This window comes from Orussus abietinus, unplaced genomic scaffold (assembly GCF_000612105.2).
Source record: "Orussus abietinus isolate OABI.00-Male unplaced genomic scaffold, Oabi_2.0 scaffold101, whole genome shotgun sequence".
NCBI lineage: Eukaryota > Metazoa > Arthropoda > Insecta > Hymenoptera > Orussidae > Orussus > Orussus abietinus.
In genome coordinates, this window is record NW_019394361.1 from 19,108 (window position 1) to 32,920 (window position 13,813).

Here is a 13,813-nt window from a genome sequence, read left to right on the forward strand (position 1 = left end):
CCTCGGGGCGATCGACTCGGTCGACCGCGGCGCGGAGAAAAATCGAGACCAAAGATGGTTCGGTCCAGCGGGACGTTGTCGGCCGCTCCGGCGAAGCCCGGTCACTCGGAAGCGTCGTTGGCAAATCGGGTCGATCGGTTCGGTCGCGCCGGAGTTTCGTCGGGCAGGAAGAGACTCGGCGCGTGGTTGCACAACCGTTCCCGCTAGCTAGTCGACCGTAGGTCGAACGAGATCCGATCCGATCCGATCCGGTCCGCTCCTAGGCCTAGGTGGAAACATCTAGGTTAGGCTGGGATACGTATTACGCTGCCGCAACAAACTTTCTCCCCGGGGACGATGCACTCTCCCCACCTTTCCACGTGCCGACTAAGTCTGCCGTGAGCGGTCGCGCTCCATCGCGGATTTATTCGCGGCCGAGCGATCGATTACCGGCCGAGGATCCACCGCGAGAGATCGGTTCGACTTGGCGCCTTTTTACCGCTCTGCCGTTCGTTAGACCGCGGAGGACCGGAGAAAGGAGCGCGTCCCGGAACGCTCGGGAGAAGGCGCGTCTTCCGGCATCGGAGCGGCCATTTTTCACATTTTTCCTAACCACGGGAGACCTCGAGAATTTGCCGCAATGCTCGGAGACTGGCGATCCACCGAGAGAAAGCGCAAGCGGATATTTGACAATTTGAAGTCGTTTTTTTTTCGCATTGGGGGCTGCGCAGATGACTCGATCTTTCCGTGTTACGTGACGTTACGTCGAGCGCGCGCGCGGTACAAAGATTCCGGAGTGGCGCCTACTTCCAATCGCATAAATCAACGGATCTTCGGCTCGACGACCGCAACAGCGACGCCGTTCCCAAAAATACGCGGTTTCGGGGGACTTCCGATCTCTCCTCTCCGCGACACGGTCGGCGGTCGCGGGAAAAGTCCCTGAAACTCGCCGACGCTTTTGTCTCCCCCGGGAGCGACCCGTTCGCCAGGGAACGATTACCGATTCCAGGGCCATCGGCTCGGGAAACGTCGCGGCGCGCGACGCCGAGCGGCCGAGGTACGCACCTCGCGAGCAAAAATACACCGTGGGAGCGATGACTCGCGCGTAAAAATATCAGGGAGTGCGACCCTCTCGGAAGGCGCGAGGGAGGGCGTCGCGCGTGCCGGGACCGCGAGACTCCGCCGGCGAGTGAATGGAGGGACGAGCGAAAGAATTTACGAGAAACCGGCCGAAACCCTCGTGGAAATTTCCATCCGGCCGCCGCCGACTGACGCAAGCGGGCGCGGTTAAACCGACCCGAGGCGGAAAACTCGCCGAGGAGGATCCGCCGGAAGGACGCCTCGGAACCGAAGAGAGCCGAGATCGTCGCGTGTCGCGATCGAAAGGAAGAACACGCGTTCCTCGCTTGCGACGACGCGAGACCGGCGACCGCGCGCGCGACCTCGGGCAACTTTCACCGCTGCCAGCGGAACGCCGCGTCGCGCCGCGTCGCGCCGCGTCGCGCCGCGCAAGCGAGTCAACGTTGCCTTCGAAACATCGCTATTCCCGTTGTCTCTCCTCTTTTGATTTGAATTTGTCCACCAAAACGCGCTACCTTCCGAACCGACCGGGGCGCAGGAAGGGCGGGTTTCGGCCTCCGTCGGAAATCGAAACGCTTCCGGCAAATGATGGAAAATCACCGGACGTTCCACGCGACCGAGCCGAGGGCCGGACTTTGGCGCGCTTTCTCGGGGAATAATCGCTCGCGGCGAATGGTCCGAAACGTAACGCGAACGCGAATAAACCTCCGTCTTTAACGGTAAAACTATTTTCACCGCCAACGCCCTCGACCTCGAGATATCGCGCTGTCCAGGAAATTCGCGACCGCGTCCTCGGCGAGGATCTCTCGTTTAGGCGGAATCGCTGGAACCGTGACGCGGAAGCGCAGCGTTTCACCCCGGGAATTCCGCGTGCGAGTTGGGCGACCTCGTTTTCTATCGGGTGCGCCGCGCGCGTCTTCCTCGCGCGGCGTAGGCGGCCACAGCCGGTAGGTCAAAGTGCCGGTGAAAGTGACTCGGAGCTCCTGGCAAGACCCTTCCTCTCCTGCGGCGAATCTCCTTTTTCGGAGACATCGCGTGGAACGTTCGAATCGTTCCGTACCGTTAATGCAACGACCGCGATAAATTGCGCCCGGCCACGTTGACGCGAGAAAATTGAACGAATCGATTCATCGTTGGGATCGCGTTCTTTGCGTCCGGTTCTTCTACTTTGGATCGTATCGAACGTTTCAGTTTTTTCTATATGCTATAACCTTTCGTATCGCTTTTGTAGGCATTCGACCCGACCGTCCCCAGTGCGGAAGAGTGTTCGGACTTATTCCGTGCGTTGTTTGTCGACAGCCACGCGGGCGGAAAGGTGTTTCCAGGAGTCGGAAAGCCGCGCACATCTTACACGTGGAAAATTACAGCCGCGACCTTTTCCCCTAACGAGGCACGGGGCTTCCAGGAGTTTCGCGTCGTTCCGCGGAGACGACCTCCAAGGAAGCGCGATTCGGGGACGTCGCCCCTTCCAGGGAGAACAAAGTCGGCGGTGCTGCTTTCCGGGGAAAGTTGGCGAGGCGCTCCGCTGCTGGCGATCCGACTCGAAGGATCTCGCTTCGATGCTCCACGTTCCACCCGACGTCGGGGAATTCATCGAGATCGGTCCCCGATGTTACGCATTTGGAACGATCGTACATCCGCGTACTCTCGGCTCTATCTCAAAACGTGCTCCCGCGAGCACGACTCTCGGCGACGCTGCACCCGGAGACGAAGATCGTCCGAAAGAACAACGCCGACCGAGCTCTATCCGTGACGGACTCGCCTCGCACCACCTAGAGACGTACTTCCGACCAGACATTCCGCTCTTACTATTCTCGAGTCCTCGAATATCTTGGAATCAAACCGCGGAGTCCTTCCGAAAAGTCGTCTCTTGAACGGGAAACGAACCGGTCGACCGAACTTCCCCTCGGCTCCGGACGCCGCCTCGACGCCCCTTACGCCGGCAACAGCGAATGGACCCATCCCGGAACGAGGTCCCCCTCGGAAGTCCTCCCCGTCGTAGCTCCCGTTCCAGTTTTGCCCTACGATCGATCGGAATCGCTGACGGAAGCGAGAAACGGCCGGTTCAAGGACGCGCAATCGAAGACCGTTCCGGAAAACGCGACGGAAGTGGCGGAAATCGGTGGGCCCGTGTCCCAGGGTTTAACGTTGATCGATAAGCGGCCGCGGGACCTCGGCAAATATCGTCCACTCTTTTGACTGCCACGGAATGCATAGGCCCGACCTGTACCGGGAAACGACCCTCGGGGTCGCGAACGAGAGCAAGGTAGGAACGGACGGAACGCGAGGAAACCGTATTTAATTGCCAAACCGTGCGTTTCAACGTTACGCCGAGACGTTGGAGCGCCAAGTGACGAATGGGACAGGAGCACGTGGGCGCGTACGCCGTCTCGTCGCCCCTGACCCCAACACGGTCTCTGGTACCTCCCTCCAGAAATGGATCTTACCTTCCGAAACACCCGGAAGACGCGAGAGGTCTAGCCGATGACATCTCGGCCGTCTTGAATATCTCTGGTATATGAACGGGCGATTCGCGATAACGACTAACGGATCATCGAAAGAGCAAAGAATCATCACTCGGATCGCCTTCCTCGTCCTTCCATTCCACAAAGGTCGCCGCATCGGCAAAGAAGGCGGAGGATCGAGAGGCTCTCCCGTCTCTTCTATTGGACGTTTATTCACTTTTTCCGTTCCGCCGCCCGTCGCGGTACTCGCGCCCTCCGCGTTCGGGCCGCGTTCGGGCCGGAGTAAGGACGGGCATTGACCTCCACGCGGTCGAGCGGTGCGCCGAGCCCTGCACCCGAAATACACTCTCTCTCGCTCCCGCTCCCGCTCCCGCTCCCGCTCCCCCGCCCCATGCCGTCGAGGTCTTCGGAGTCCCCTCCTCCCCTCGGTCGGCCGAGGAATGGAAAAGCCACGAAGGGCGCGAGAGCGGCTGAAAAGGGACGCCCCGATGGGAAACCCGAAAGAGACCCGAGCGGGAAATAACGCGCGCGATAGTCCCGCGGACGACGCTCCTGGTGGGACGCCCGTCCTCGGGACCGTGTCCACCTACGGTTCGAGCGAATCGCGATATCGGGAGCCGGTGGTCGTGCCGAGGCCCGATCGAGGTCCGATCGAGTCCCATTAAGCCCTACGGCCGATTCGATGGCGGGGTGCTTTCGGTTTTCCTTCCGCATCCGCTACGCTCTAAACCGCGCCCTTGGTGTGATTAAACCGCTCTCTCTATCCGTTGATGAGTCCTTTCATCGCGCTCCTAATACATTTGTTAGAATGACGGTATTCGTTCGGAGCGTTCGTAAGCCTCCTCCGTAACGTCGTCGATGTCGCTGTTCGGGTTAATACCGAAACCTGGGTCGATTTCTTCATTATTCGAGAGCGCGATCGAAGGAAATGGCATCGTGACTGGAATGGGCAAATAACGATGTCCAAGATGCGCCGGCAAAAAGAACGCGTCGATACGTTTCCAAGGTAGAGTTGGCAAGAATCAAGTGATTCGTTCAAAGGAGTCCCGTTTGCGGTGGCATATTTTTCCACACCCGCCTAGTTGGTTAAGAGTTAATTACTGCACAACGAGCGCATCCCAAACGCTCGCGATGCATCCACGAGCAGAGCGTAGCCGAGACGACCTTTTGACCGCATCTTCGACTCCCGCTCGGGCCGCTTAACGATTATCGTCGGAGCGGCCGTAGCTGCCAAAACGGGGTTCAACGCCCTCTGGATACGCTCCAAGCTCTACGCGCTTCTTTTCGCGGCGATCGATATGCCTGACCGTGAAAATGTCGCGAGTGTGTCGTCGCGCCTTAAGTCAATTTCTGGCCGGTCGCACGTGCGCCGTGCGCTCCGCTTCGGTCCCTCCTCGGCCGTCTTCGCCACTTTCCGGACCGTCTTCCTCGCCCTCGCCCCCTCGCCCCCCCGCCGCCTCTTTCGACCTGTTTCAATCACCCCGTAAACCAATTTGGTATTTAAGCAAACTAAACCGGACGCTGGAGAAAATCGACACGAAAACTTTTCAAGTATATTTCGTTCGCTCCAAGATTTATCTCCTGCCCATTCGGAGTTCATTCTTTCCAGGAAACTCGCCCACGTAACATCGACAGTGTACGTTTAACCCTTTCGCTGGGAAAAACGTATGCAATGTACGTTCAACGTTTGGTTCGCTATTGCCTGCTCGCGATCGCGGATGCCTCTCGTTCGTCGAAAGAGCTCAACGGTCACGGAGTTGATATGGAATTAAAATCGAGACGAGAGGTACGAAGCTGGAGAAAACGAAGCTTCGACCCCCGATTCCGTTTGAGTTCGCGGTGCTCGATCACACGACTCGGTCGCCGACTCCCTTGCTCTCTCAATTGGTCCACGGTCGATAGATGGATTCGATGTAGAAGTTTAAGACATTCAAGACACGTTGGCCGAGGGTCAATGAAAAAGAGGGCGGAGAGAGCGCAACGGCGCGGTTTCTCGGTCCCGCTCTACTCGCGGCGCGAACGTCGCGAGTTGGTTGGAAAAAACCTGCAAACGCATCCCCCACCCTCTCAGTTGCGTTTCTTCCGTATTTGATTAACCTCCGATCAAACGTTTCTCGATGCGTGCAAAGATTAACTCGTTCCCTTATAAAGAAGACCGATACGACCAGAGAATCCCGCTCCACTAATTTCCATCCGTCTTTGACGAAGCCGCGCTCTTCTCGGTCAATGGATTTTTCATGTCAAGGGGCGTACACCGTGTATAAACAAATATCGTAACGCGCACAAAAGTGTCCACCGAAGCCAATTAAAGCCCCCTCGGAGACCCTTCTTACCGAGCGGAAGAGTCCTCCGATATTTGATCAATCCGTCCAACGAGCTGTCCCGCTCGTCCCGGCTCGGCGTGGCTCGGCGCGGCTCGGCGCCGCGACGCGCCGCGACGCGCCGCGACGCGCCGCGCTCTGAGGCGTCCAAGCGGATGGCTCGAAAAGGAAGGCATTCCGAGAGGGCGACTCGCGCTCGGGCTCGAGCTCGGCCAGGGGACCCAAAGGGACACGGAGGGACAGGGAGGGACAGGGGTGACGGTGAAAAGGAAGGAGCGGGCGCGCTCCTCTCCTCGCGGCGCATTCGTTATGAATTACCGTTGGCGGTCTTACGCGGTGTGGGTGGGTCTAGTTCATAGTGCAGAGTGTGCGAGAAGAAGCGGCGACGCGGTCAGGGGAGAGGCCGCTGCGAGGGAGGGACCGAGGGAGCGGGAAAGAAAGAGACCGAGCGAGACCTGCCGACCCCGCCGAGTCATTCAGGGTAGGAGAGCGAGCGAGAGAGGGAGGGATTCGGCTCCATCTGGTGGTGGAGGATGGAAGCGGTGGTTGTGTGCACAGCGTAGACGGGTCGTTGACCTCGGCGCACTCTGCTGCACGTATTCCAAACTACACGAAACGCAACGTGTCGTCCACTTACAGTCAGTTTCGAATTTAATCTCCCTCTTCTTCTCGCCGTCTTCTCCACGGACCGATACGTCCGCCGATCGGTCGCGTTCGGCTCGCATCGAACGATGACGGGGCGTTCCTCCTTTTCGGTCGATTCTTCCTTTTCGTTTCTCGCGTCACCTCGTTGGAAGGGGGTTGGATTACGTGATTGGTCCGATCAACTAAACTCACCGATCGATCTCGATCTCCGGCGGCGTCCTAAGGATCGAGTTCAAGGTCCCCTTCTCACCCCCGATGGGTCGCGACTTATTTACCGGCCATTTACGCGTGCTTTCGCGTAGTTTAACCGTTCCTCCCCCCCGGTAGATACGGTCTACGGGATAACGGGCGACACGTTACGCTGTAACGGTTTCATCATTTTCTCCTCGCTTAATTCTCCCGCTTTCTTTTTCATCGGGGCATTCGCGTCTCGTCTCGACTCGTCTCGACTCGTCGGCCATTTTCGCGTACATTTCTTTTTTCGTTTCACGCATAAATCAATCCTTTGAGATAATATCTTCACGCGGAGTGCCAGAGCATGAAACTTTTCGTCATCGCCAGCGGATTCCTTCCGTTGTCGCTCGAAAAATTGACCCTCCCTCGGATAGCGTTCCGTTTCGTATCCGATAATTCGATTAAACCGTGACGGCGACTTCGTGCACCGACCTATCTCGATGTATCTTGAGAGCGGCACTCGTAGTGCCCGCGAATAGGTGAACTCGCATACGAATGCGAGTCGGTCAGCTTCCAAGACCGTCTATTTTCTCCTTTATCTCCTATAACGTTAAGCGAAACGTACCCCGGGAAAGCGAGAAATCCGGAGAGTGGAATAAAACCTCGATTCCAGCCTTTCCCCCCCATTAATATCTGCGCTCCGAAGTTAGAAATTAGAATTAAACGATAACGAAACCCATCGCGTAATTCGACCTCTCGGACCCCACCCCCTAAGTAAACGAGTACAAACGCTCTCAGGAACGCCTTCTTTCGATTTCGAGCCGCTCCGAAATGTCCCGGTCGGCGCGATCCACGGCTCGACGTCGCTCCCGAGGATGGAACCATTCCGGGAAATTAGGAAGGGCGGAGGATCGTTTCGCCCCGTGCGATGACCCGACTGCGAAATTGGCGATCGACCAAACGGATTCGACCCTGTCGATCGATTTTTTCCATACCTTCCAACGGTCTCGGGGGTTGGTCAGAAGGTTTCCTTGACGAACGGATCGGGGTAGGTCAGCGGAGAAGGTGTGCTCTCGTCCATGTGCCGAGATGGAAGGTACGCGTCAAAGCCCGTCCCTGACCGGTGCGGCACGGTGAACACGGTGGCGTGCAAGACTGCCCGCTGGCGTGTAAGCCTCGAATTGACGGTTAAGAAAGCCAGCTAAATCATATCCTGCCGTAATTGCCGGCGTACTTTAACCCAATTCCTGCGAGCGTGGCCCACGCGACCCCACCTACTTGTCGTTGCTTTTCCCAGTAACGCCATCCCAGGAGGCTCGCGACCCCTCGCGCCGCGCGATGGCACCCCGAGACCCCGAGACGGAGCGTCGGTCCACGCTTTGCCGCGACCGGCTCGGCACCGACGCTGACCCGCCCCAGGGTCGGCTCGGCGTTTCACCGCGTCGATCGACCGAAACCTGGCCGCGTGACCATTTTCGGCCTATCGACCCGAGTGCGTTCGTTCGACGGTTTCTTCGTCAAGGATTAATGGAGCTCGCGTCTCGCAGGACGTTGCGAAACCAAGAATACGCGTCTCCTCCGCCTGGCTTCCTGCTTCGCGTTACTTCCGATCGGCGGGACCTATCTCCTCTCCGATTTCTTCGAATTTTCCGTGGTGTCCGAGAAATCGTGGCCCGCCTCTGCCTCGCCTAAATTCGACGATTAGGTTCCAACTCGGACTCGTCGTTAGACCGCGGCTCCCTTTCTCCGGCATTTCGCGCGGAAATCTCGCGGGCCGTCTCCTCGTCCCACGTTTGGTTCTCTCTAGGAATTGATTTTCCGATATTTCAAAGGCGCAGCTTCGCGACGCGCGAGTCGTGCGCCTTCGAACCTTCCACGGGGCTCGCTTTCCTCCGCCATCCGACTTCCGTTTCCGCGTTTTTCAGACCTCGAACAATCCGAGCGGCGGCAAGCGGCACCGACAAAAAGAAGCACGCGGCGGTTCCTCGTAGCGATTGGCCGCCCCCCTCGGTCGGGGTAGTTTGTTGGGTTGCCAAGCGACCACCGTACGTTGACCTGCCCCAACGTCGCGGAGGTTAAGGCGGCTGTCGGTATTCGAGGTCGTCATGACTACGGAGTGTCCCTCGGTCAGCCTGGGAAACTCGGAAATCGTTCTCTATGAGGCGCAGCTGCAGCCGCAGCGGCTCTGCCGCCCTGCGGCATACCTGCCGCGACGCCGAAGTCGCGATCCGGTAACGAGCTCTAAAGCGCGTTTCTTTCGCGCCATGTGAATTTCCCCGGGTCCCTTGCTAGACCCCTTAACGAAGAGAGACCCGCGGACGCGCCCTCGAGTAAGTCGACGCTCCGGTTAAAGGGAGGAATCGCTTCGGGTAATCGGCGAGCGTTTACTTCGATCTCGGGATGAGAACCCCTCCTGGGGGAGTCGAAAACTTTCTGGTGGAGATTCGTTGGAACTGGTCGCTAGGAATTTCGAATGCAACGCGTGCCGAAGTTCCCGTCCCGCCGATATCGGCAGAATCCCTAGGACACCTCGGAAGGAGTCCTAGGACGACTCGTTGCAATTCCGAAAGCATCGACTCGAAAGGACGTTCCATTCACGGCGCTTCGGCCTTACGCTTCATCTATCCGCTTCGCGCAGCGTTACACCTCGAGTGACCAGAAGTTCGGAGAAAATTCCGGCGAATCTATCCTGGAACGTTCCCTCGCCTCGGGGTAAACTAGCCTAAAGTCCACAACCCCAGACTGGTAGATATAGCCGGAGTCGTATAACGTATAATGCACCAGACTACCGGTCTGCGTCGTAAACCGAGGGCAACGAGAGGTGGGTGGCCGAGTGGATGGGTAGAGGCGAGGTACGGCCGAGGCGCGTCGAACGGGCAATATCCAGGCAACCGTGGACCGACGGACCCTGACCGGACGCCGCCCGGACGCCGCCTGGACGCCGACCGGCCGCGGGACGGACCTCGGACGCGAGCCAACCTCCCGGGACCGTCCGAAGCGAGCGATCCACGGTCGAAAAGGTACGCGACGAAGGAGGAAAGGGACCGTTAACCGGGAACGAACGTCCCCGGGTCCGTGGAGGAAGCGAGTCGAGAGGACGGCGACAAACGAGGGAGGGGGCGATCGTTAAACGGAAATTGTCGGCAACGGGAGATCCCGTTATGCCCCCGGGGGCGACGTTCCCCCGTCCGGGCCTCAGAGGAGGCGTTCGTTCGTTAATCGGGCGCGTAACGACTCCGGCGATTCACGGGACTCGTCTCGTGTCGCGTGTCGCCCGACCTCCCTCCTCGGCGAGTCCCCGACGGAGTGCGGGAGGACCGCTCGGTCCGAGCTCGAAAATCGGACCTCGTCGCGAGTCTGCGTCCCCAAGGACCGAAGCGATCGCTAAGGTCCACCTCCCTCCCTCCCTCCCTCTCTCTCCTCGAGGCGAAGCATTCGCGAGCGAGCCTTCCACCCGACCCCCCGGGGGAACGAATCCGCGGATCTTCCCGTTCGGAATTTCGCGATCGCTTCCAGGTTTCGGGGCTCCGGGTGCCCCCGAGTACACCCCACCGGTAACCGAACCCCGGTCCTCTGCCGCCGATCCTTTCTCGCGCCACTGACCTCGCCTAACCTCCTCGAGGTCACCCGGGCCCGCCTTGGCCGTCGGAGCACGTTCGGATCCCCCGAGACCCCGTCCCCCGGGTGCAGCGCAGCGTGAGAGGAGCGCGGCCGCGGTGTACGTGCATTCCGGTTTTGAGGGTCACGTTCACAGCGCAGCATCCCCTGTGACGCGTCGGTTCCGAGAGTTGAGCGAGGTCCGGGCCGCGAGGGGCGGCCTCCCGCCCGAGGGAGGGCCAGGAGGGGCGAGATGCACAGCTGAGCCGCCGGTCGATGCGACTGCATGCGACGCCCCCTCCCCTCCCCTCCGTCGCCGCCCGGGTCCGCGGCCCTCTCCACCCTCGGTCAATGACCTCCGAGGCGGGGCACCACCGTTGCCGGAGCAGTTTGTTTACATCGGCCTCGACTTTTAATCGCATCGACTCGCGAATTCGCCGGCTCGGCTTTCCGCCCCCTCCCGTCGGGATTTTTCGGTTCGTTCACCGCGTCGCCCCGGGTTGCCCCGGGTTGCCCGAGGTCGATATCCCCCGAAGTCGGATAGGCGCGACGGGACCTCTCAGGGGAGACCGATGCGCGGATGCGACCAAGAGGAGCGAGGAGTGACCTTGAATCGATGTCTGCCACCGACCGATCTTTCCAGCCCGTCCAGGTAGCGATCGATCGCGTTCGCGCCTTCTTCCGCCAGGTCCGAAAGCCCGATGTCTGGGGAACGTCGGTGGCGGTACGTAGACGCCCGACCCTCGACTTGTCAACCGATATAAAGCGGAGTCGTTGGGTTACTTACCGGCCGAGCGCGACAACGCCTGTTCCCCCGAACCGATCGTCCCGGCGGAGCCGGTAAAGAGATCGCGGATCCCTTCCTCGCCCGCCTGCTCCGACCTCGAGTAATCGTCAACGGTCGCCGACGACGACGACGACGCGGCGGTCACGGACCGCGGGCCCACGATCGAAAGGGATCGCGGTCCCCGGGGTGACCCCCGGGGTTTCGTCGGGGACATTCGGAAGGATCGCGGCCACGGGGGTCGAGGCGTCGGTGCGAGGCTACGCCAGGCGCCGTCGGGCCTCGCGTCCAATTTCCTGCACGTTCGCGCGCCGTCCCTGTCTTATCTGCTCCTCGTAACCCCATTACACGAAGGGTCCCGAGTCGTCTCGCGGCGCTCGAGGAGAGAAAATACGCGTCGTGCGTCAAATGGAATTGGGAAGTTTCGAAAAAAGGACTCGCAAGCCCCCGTCGAAGTCCCGAGCGTTGGCCGTCGATTCGTCTTCGTTCGTCGCCTTCCCTTTGCGAGCCAACATCTATATTACGAGGCGGCCAATTAATCTCGGCAAACCAAGGAGCCAGCTCCAGACCGCGATATTTCTTAAACAAAACCGTTTGGACGGGAGGGACGGATTCCAAGGGAAATCCGTTCTGTCGCCAGAACGACGAAAGTCCGCTCCCCCGAAAATGGGAAGGAACCTTCTCCTCGAGACGTCCCGGAGCGAGCGGATCCTCCCCGCGCACCCTACGGCCACGTCGCGGCGACCCTCCGCTAAAAGCACCGGACAAACGGACCGACTTCTCCAAGATATCGTCATCGAAAGTCCGTGAACGCGGTCGATAAGCGACCCTGATTCGAGCCAAAAGTCAAGAATAGGTATCGAAGTGGCCCGGGAGCCGACGAAGAGAGAACGAATCCGAAACCATGACCAGCCGCAAGCGGACTCTTTCTCTCGCGAAAATACCCCGCCCGCCGACCACCCTCGCGATGTCTGTCGGGCTGCGCAAAAGCGAGGGCATCCGCGAGGGGGAGGAGAGCGGTCGGTGGTGGTCGGAGGGTGGTCGGAGGGTGGTTGGGGGGTGGCCGGAGGGTGGCCGGAGGGTGGCCGGAGGGTGGCGGCGGCGGCGGCAGCGGCGGTGGGGGCAGCGATGTGCATTGAACCCAAGCCCGTATCGAGCTACCCACCCCTTTGCGGCCTCGCTATCTCTTCCTATACTCGTGTCCCGGACCTGCCCTAAGACGGGCCGCAGTGCGCACGGCCGGGGAGTGTTTACCAGTGGCGCGCGTGCGCCAGCCACCCCTTGACCCGCCGATTCGCGCGTGGGGTCGACCCGGGGGGGACTGCCCCCGACAGGTCGTGGAGGGGCGCGAGCGTCGCCCTGGTGGGAGGCGGCGACTTTCCTCTGGGACCGGCACAGCGGACGAAGCGCCGCCCGGGCCGGAGAAAGTGGGCTTCGCGATCGCGATCGTCCCTTTCTTCCCTCTCGCCGTCTCGCGGGTCTCGGAGGATTCCGTTGAGACGACGTCGAGGGCTCGCGGTAAACTCGGCGGAGCGAGTCGACCCTTTACATGATTTTCACTAGATAAATCGGGAAACGGTGGGACGCAGGAATTGCAAACGAATGACTTGAAATTCTTGTAAATCGAGAGATCGGGTCCGAAACTTTATTTCGTGGAAGCATTTCAGTGGGAGCCGCAGAAATTTCTGAATCGCGAGCGCGAACGTGTCGTACGAGTCCTCGTAAGTCACGTATTTCCTCGCAACGAGGTTTGTTCCGAACGACTAAGAGTAGCTCAATGGCAAAGTCGAGGGTCGGAGGCAGCCTAAAGGGTATTCTCGCGGCTAACACGTGGCGAAACTGCTACGATTTCTTGGCCCCCTTTTTTCTTTTCAAATCCTGGCTCTACGATTTATCGTAACAAGCAGATAAACGATCGCAATCGTTATGTCGCGCATATCGGCCCCATATCGTCTACATCCTATGACGAAAATGCGTGCTCCCGGGTAACGATTTAAATTTTGTGCCACATCTTCCGTTTACGTACGTACGGACCTGTAGACGGTGTACTGGACTCGTATCGAATCGTTATCGTCCCGGAGTGTCGTCGATATGGCGTCGATATGGCGTCGATATGGCCTCGATATGACGGCGTCGCGCGTACCGCATTATCGGATAGATACGAGCACAAGACGAGGATGCATAAGAAGAGCAATCTGCGAGGGTCACCGTGATTTACGAGATATAAAACAGCGATTCGAAGTCAACGCGAAGTAAATCCGTCCATCGAAATCGACATTACGGTCAACCGGTAAAGCTAACGGGAATGACACTTGGAACCTGACACGTCGAGTACAATCGTCTCCGCTCATCTAACGATTCGTCGCAACTTAATAGTAGGTATTTACCGTGAATAATGGCGAAGATTAAATACCTGGGGCCTACCGGGTCTTCCGCCGTTCCGTCGCGATCTTCTCTTCTCGGAATACGTTCGTGCCCGCGATCACTTTTCCGCGTCCGCGTCGATGCGTGATCTAGGTCCGACGACCGGATGGAAACTACGACGAGCGAGCGTCGAGTCCCGCTTATACGGGGGCCGATCGGGCGCGAAAATATTTACGACAGGGTTGCCAAGGACGAACACCTTCCGAGTATTCACCGCTGGCAACGCCGGGGCATTACCAAAACATCCAACGCGTTCGTTCATCCTAGGAGGTAATCGGAGCTTTCGGGAACCTCTGACTCTTTTGGTCGATCTCCTTCAGCGGCAGCCCAGTTCGGGCATTCCG

The 13,813-nt window shown here is 59.2% G+C and overlaps 1 long non-coding RNA gene across 1 annotated transcript in view; it reads right to left on the minus strand.

Annotated features, from left to right (window-relative positions):
* LOC105696579 overlaps window positions 1–13,561 on the minus strand; it is a 29,400-nt gene extending 15,839 nt beyond the window's left edge. The window contains exon 1 of the long non-coding RNA XR_001103730.1: window positions 13,459–13,561. This is a non-coding gene — a long non-coding RNA (uncharacterized LOC105696579). The remainder of the gene's footprint in view (window positions 1–13,458) is intronic.
* Window positions 13,562–13,813: the final 252 nt, after the last annotated feature.